The sequence below is a fragment of the Canis aureus genome, chromosome 7 (genome assembly GCF_053574225.1).
Source record: "Canis aureus isolate CA01 chromosome 7, VMU_Caureus_v.1.0, whole genome shotgun sequence".
NCBI classification, from domain to species: Eukaryota; Metazoa; Chordata; class Mammalia; order Carnivora; family Canidae; genus Canis; species Canis aureus.
The window spans coordinates 33,153,853-33,160,642 of NC_135617.1; positions in this window are offsets into that span (position 1 = coordinate 33,153,853).

The following is a 6,790-nucleotide window of genomic DNA, read 5'->3' on the forward strand; positions in this document are numbered from 1 at the left end:
ATTTATGAGAGACACAGAGAGAAAGGCAGAGATACAGGCAGAGACACAGGCGACATAGGCAGAAACAGGCTCCCTGCTGGGAGCCTGACATGGGACTGGATCCCAAGACCCCTGGATCACGACCCGAGCCAAAGGTAGACGCTGAACCACTGAGCCACCCAGATACCCGTCCAGTGCAGATTTTGATTAAGAAGTTTGGGTTAGGGCCTGAGAATCTTGTTTTTTTAACAAATTCTCAGGTAATGCATGCTGTTAATCCATGATTTATGTAGCATGGATTCTGAGGAAGTCCTGGAGGATGAAGCCGCAGAGGTAATGCATATTCCAGGTGGCAGCTTGCTTTACTTTCCATTTTGGTCAATTCCAGGTAGTGTAATGTCTCTCACTGTGAAGGGATTCCAAGCTATACAAATCAAACATTAAAGGTTATAGACTATTCAAAGGGCATCTGTCTCTTTCCTTACCTTGAAATATACTTACAAGTATTTTCCAATTATCCTATCTACTTTCTTTAAAAAAAAAAAAAAAAAAAAAAAAACTGTGATGGGAAAGAGAGATACCCCACAACACAGAGATGATGATAACATAGGGTAAAGGAAAAAAAGCCATCTTCCTATGAGAGTAGTGTTAAAATACTCTAGTATTAAAATGCTCCTACATAATACATACAAATTAAATTTCTTCTACCTCCTAGAAGTTTAATTATGGGAACACTTCCTTAATATTGACAAACTAATTACTTACTAAGTTCTCTGAGTTTGAAATTTACCTCTTAAAGAAAAAAACCTGACTTTTAAAACCAGGACTAGGGATCCCTGGGTGGCGCAGCGGTTTAGCGCCTGCCTTTGGCCCAGGGAGCGAAACTGGAGATCCGGGATCGAATCCCACATCGGGCTCCCGGTGCATGGAGCCTGCTTCTCCCTCTACCTATGTCTCTGCCTCTCTCTCTTTCTCTGTGACTATCATAAATAAATAAAAATTAAAAAAAATAAAATAAAACCAGGACTAATATAACTGACCATAAAAATTGATAGCATTAGATCTCTCTGTAGATTTCAGAACTTGTCTTTGAAAGATGTCACTAAAAAATGGATTATACTGACTTTGTAAATATGAGTGTTCATCCCTTCTTATTTTGCTTTGAATATAAATCATCACAAAGTAAATGACTTGATTGAATACAGACTTGTAGCTCGCAGGCTTCCATAGTTAAAGTGGAAGTTGAGCTTAGGGTGACCCAAATAAGATAGCTATATGGAATAATTGTACACCTAGCATCTCCGGAAAATATTAGAAGTTCTCATTGAGAGCTCCTTGTAATTTTCATGCAACTAAGCTAAAACACTTTCTTTGTATTAAACAGCACTATTTGAGAGAATTAAGGACATGTTCCCATTTTAGTTTCAGTTCACATTGTTTAATTGGAAGGGGTTTTTTTCCCTATAAAATATTTTGCAGAGTATTTCAAAGCTGAAGGTGACTGGATGAATCTCTTCAGGATAACTTAGCCTGTATTTCCAGAGGCTGTAAACCACACTAAGGATTTTGCTAGATTATTTAACTGAAACATTTTGAATAGGTAGATAATCGATGCACATGGTAAAAATGTAAAAATATCAAAAAGGTATTAAATGGAAAGTAAGTTTCTCTCTTGAAATTGTCTGGAATTGGATCCCTTTTTCACGTCACTACAAAGCCCTGCTTCTTCCACATGGCACATTTTCTCTGCCTATGTCATGTTATGTTGGATGGGTTTGTTGGTTTATTATGGCTGCATCCCATCTCAACTCAGGAAGGCTCCTTCTGGCTTTTCCTACAGTGATACACATGTAAACATTCTGAAAATTCAAATGTTTGTATATATGAAAATGTGATATTATATCCCAATGTCAAAGCAAAAAGTGCATCGGATACATTAAACATGCAAAGAAGACTTTATTCAAGGCTATTGCAACAGGGAAAGATGCTAAAACTTTGAGCTCAACTCTACCAAAAAAGGGGGAGAGGGTGAGTAGGAGAATTTTTAAGAAATCATAGGCCACCTATGTTTGCTAATTGACCTTACCCAAGGGAAAATTAAACTTCTTATGACAGGAGGTAGTTTTACAACATGGAGCAAGTCACCTCCCTAGGTGTTAGTCTCCAGCCTTTCCATAGAAATTAGGAGATAGGGTATATCTTCCTTGATGGTTACATTTCATAGAGATGACTCCCAGGTCCTTGAGAAAGATAGTTTTGGGTTATAAAACAGGCAAAGGACTTTTTAAAAGATTTATACCTCAAAGGGATAGAGAAAGAATTTCCAGATATAAGTTTGCTTAAGTAAATGCTTTAAGAAAAAGGTGATCAGTAGTCTAGAGTTAGGAAGTAGCCTGTCTATGTGTAAACAAGCTAAGGGAAAGATGAAGGCCTTCTTAGTCACCATATACCCTCCCTGAAGGCAACTGCGGTCAGGTTCTTAGATGTCTTTCCAGAAATAATCTATGTCTATTGACTGTAGATGCATTTTACTTTTTTTGATATTCTTTAACTTGCTTTTTTCACTTTATAATATATCTTGAAGACTAGTATTGTAAATGGTATACAGTTAATTATAAATATTACTCTATCTTATAGATGCACTAAACTAATTAATCAGTTCTTAAATGATAGAAATTTAGGTTATTTTTAGGGTTTGCTATAACTAACAGTACTGTACATTAGAACATGCTTTATTTTGCACACAAGAGAATATTTACACAATAAATTGCTAGATATGGTACTGCTGAGTCCAAAAGGATGCATTTTAAATTTTGTCAGCTGTTACCAAATTGTCTTCCCTATGTTGTGCCAATTTTGGTTTACATCAGCCTTTGCAAACATAGCATGTTATCGAACTTTCTGATTTTTGCCAATGTGATAAGTGAAGAGTAGTGGATTTTAACTCTCATTTTGCATTTTATATTATGAGCACTCATGCAGTCAGTGCACAGACACTCAAACTCTACAATGGATTTATTATTAATTGCCAGGTAGAAATAGAGTGCTATGATTAAGTACCTATTAGTGATGAAATGTCCGAACTATATTAGGAAATATGTCAAAAATTGTATTTTTAAAGATTTTATTAATTTATTCATGAGAGACACACACACAGAGAGAGGCAGTGACACAGGCAGAGGGAGAAGCAGGCTCCTGCAGGGAGCCCAGGGTGGGACTCGATCCTGGGACTCCAGGATTACGCCCTGAGCCAAAGGCAGATGCTAAACCACTGAGCCACCCAGAGATCCCCCAAAATGTCAAAAATTATAAAGGGTCAAAGGGCTTTCTTCTTTTACAAAAACCTTCAAGAGACAGAAGGTAAGGGACAAACCTTGGATAAGGGAAATCTTCAGGCATTTGTCTTTTCTAGTGTCTAAGCTTCTCATGATCATGTTTCTGATTCAAGCTATCCTGATGTTTTCCCTTTCAATGTCCTTTCTGATTCTTGTCTATACTATCAATAAGATTATGAATTTGGAAAATTTGAAATAAAGGGAGATTATAAAGAAAATAATTATTGGAAAAATCTACCCTTCATTTCCTCTGAATCATCTGGAAGGAATAAGACAAGAGGGTAGGTAAGAAACAGTACTATTTGTTAAGCAAGGTCCCATTGAGTTTATTTCCCTATACAAATGTTATTTCATTTAACCTCCAGCATAACTTTCAAGATAGATGATATCATCTTTATATTACATATGTAGAACATGAGGTCAAAGGAATGAAGCAGTTTGGCAAGGTTACTCAGCAAGGGAATGAAGCCGGAATTGGATCCCTTTTTCATGTCACTACAAAGCCCTGCTTCTTCCACATGGCACATTTTCTCTGCCTATGTCATGTTATGTTGGAAGGGTTTGTTGGTTTATTATGGCTGCATCCCATCTCAACTCAGGAAGGCTCCTTCTGGCTTTTCCTACAGTGATAGACACTTAAACATTCTGAAAATTCAAGTGTTTGTATATATGAAAAAGTGAAGTGTGTTTTAATGGACTATTTGAATAGGTAAGAAAAAGTTTATAGACACATGTGACTCACAGACAGAAGAACTATTTTGTTGACATTAAATTTGCAATTGCTTTTTTGCCTAAATTTCCCAGAGGAGTTTCAGTAAAGGATATCCACAAGAGCATATTTTGATTTTGTGCTGGCAAAGCAGCCTGTTGACTAATTGAAGCATTTAAAACATTTTAATATTACAAGGAGAAGGATAACCCAGCTTCATTTCTCCAGGACAGGATTTCTTTTGTATGGTAATAAAGGTTGTGTGAAAAAGGATAGTATAATTGTGTGAATGTGAAAAATGACAAGGTAAAAAAAAAATAGGCAGACTGACTTCTTGAGACTTTGATATCCTAACAAACACTGCAGTCTTTAAGGGGGATTTTGGAATGGTAAGTTTCCCAGACATATTTTACCTAGAACCTCCTTTCATGAACATCCTATGCGACTGATGTGCAGGAGGAGTCCACTGGTAAACACTGCTGTAGAAACAGCTGTTGGTGAATTAGGATTGCAGATATAAGTACCAAGATATGACCCAGTTTACACTATAGTCTTAAGGCTTATTGGTTTCTGAAATCTAGAGTACCTGCAGTTTTTCAGTCACTTTTGGCCTGAGTTATTCCCCAAGTCTTCAACTCACTAAGATCCACCATTCTCAGCTTTCTTACTGTTGTTAGATGGTCAGGATTCTCTCTGAAATCCTTAATGCTATAGAATAGCAAGGCTTGTGATCATCAGTTGTTATGTGTGCAGGTTGGCCTCTGAAACCCCAGTTTGTCATGTGGATAAAGAAACAAATTCCCTCTAAAGATTGTTATATTTTCACCTGGTAAAGTTACTGAAATGTCACTATGACAAAGACTGTTTCATCTTAATATATATGCTTTTTTTTCATTCCCCCCAAAATATTTTATTCTGAAGCACTAAAAGTAAATGATGGTTTGTTAGCAGTAAGTAGTGAATTTTGCAGTGTGCCACTCATATATCCACTTAGGATGAAGCACTCATTCTCCAAACTGCCAGATGTGTTTATTATGAACTTTGCATAGCTGAGTGCCTCCCCAGCAATTGCCCTCAGCAATGGGGAGCAGCCTCACCCAAGGAAGTGACCAGTAATGTGGAATAATAGGCCAGACCTCTACCTTCACTCTGACTCCAAAAAGCTAGTCTACCTCTGAAACTGCCTTTGAATCCAGTTGAATCCTTTTCTGCAAGCTCATCATGATTTAACCTCTCCCTCTGCTCACTGTGGCTTCCTGCATTCTTCTCAAAGGTATTAGTCTCAAAAGCCTTGCTCAATAACCTTCTTGTATATACCTCTGTTTCTCATTCACTGTTTCCTGATGGATCTGACTGAGGCCATAGTTTTTTGAGAAAAATGTAGGCTCTTGTGCCCAAGGTTGTGAATCCGAGAAACCACCAAGGAGCCGACACCGATGCAAACACACGAGGGTTTATTTACAAGCTCAAGCTTGAGTCCAAGTATACTTACTCCACACAGCAGAGCAGGGGCTTGGACCCCGAAGTGGGTTACAGCTAGGTTTTTTATGGGCTGGTCTAGGGGATTTTCAGAAGGGGTGGAGGAATTTTTTTCCATTCCAATGTGGGGGAAAGGGTGGGGGAGTTTCTTAAGATCTGATATGGGATTCTCTGCCCAGGGCATTCTGAGCTTTATTGTCTTTCCGATATGGGATTCCCTGCCTTGGACATTCTGCAGTTTTTCCTGTAAAGTTCAGCTCTTATTCCCAGGGGCCTAAAATGGCTGTACTTGTGCTAATGCTAAACTTGAGGTGGAATGGCCTTAATTTTTCTCAGCCTCCACATAGGCCTGCATGTTGTCCACAACATGGAAAAGAATGGACTTTGTAAAGCTGATTTTGTACCTACCTGAGTTTATTGAGGCAAATATCTGTAGTCAAAACATGTAAAAGTAATTAATATCCATCTAAAGTGCAGCAACCAAAATACTTTTGTAGAGTGAATTTACTCCTTGCTGAAAACAAAGACTTTCTACTTCTCTGAGTCTAGGGAGAAGCTAGAGAAAATAAGACATTATAATGTACATAGCCATCTTGACCTTTTCTAGGGAACTAGATGTGGTTCATATGGTTCAGTCATTGCATCCCAAATACTGGGCCAAACTCAGATGTGGAGAAGAAGGAGGTGAAGCCAGGTTGACTCTATTAATGTGATATATATCTCTAAATAAAAATAGTTGGACTTTTAGAATCTGTCAAATTCTTGACTACCCATCAGGCTAAGTCAAGAGTTTACAAACCCAGAGAGACTTCACTAGTTTTGAGAAACTCTGCAGTAATGGAGAGAAGGGCCTCGTTTGAGGAAAGTAGGTCATTTTATTGATAGGGGAGTGAATGAAGAAGTGTTGGAGGGAGGGAATGGGATTGTTTGACTTCAGATAGCAATGGCTTCATCATAATAATCTCCTTTCCCTCATCTTCCTCTGTGTTAATTTATTGAATATGACTATGTGTCAGACACTGGGTGTATTTTTATTTATGAAGTGCTATGAGGTAGGCATTTTATCCCCATTTTAAAAATGAAAAACCTGATGTTCAAAAAAAATCAAGTAAACTGCCCAAAGTCACTGCCCAAAGTCTGTATAGCTCTAAAACCACATTCTTCCCATTATATTTATAATGGAGAATGTGCTTCATTCCTCTTTTTAGCAAGAAAATAAACTATTATTTGTACTCAAAAAGTTTCAGTTATTTAACACAACAGATTTTAAATCATTTTCAATGTGCCA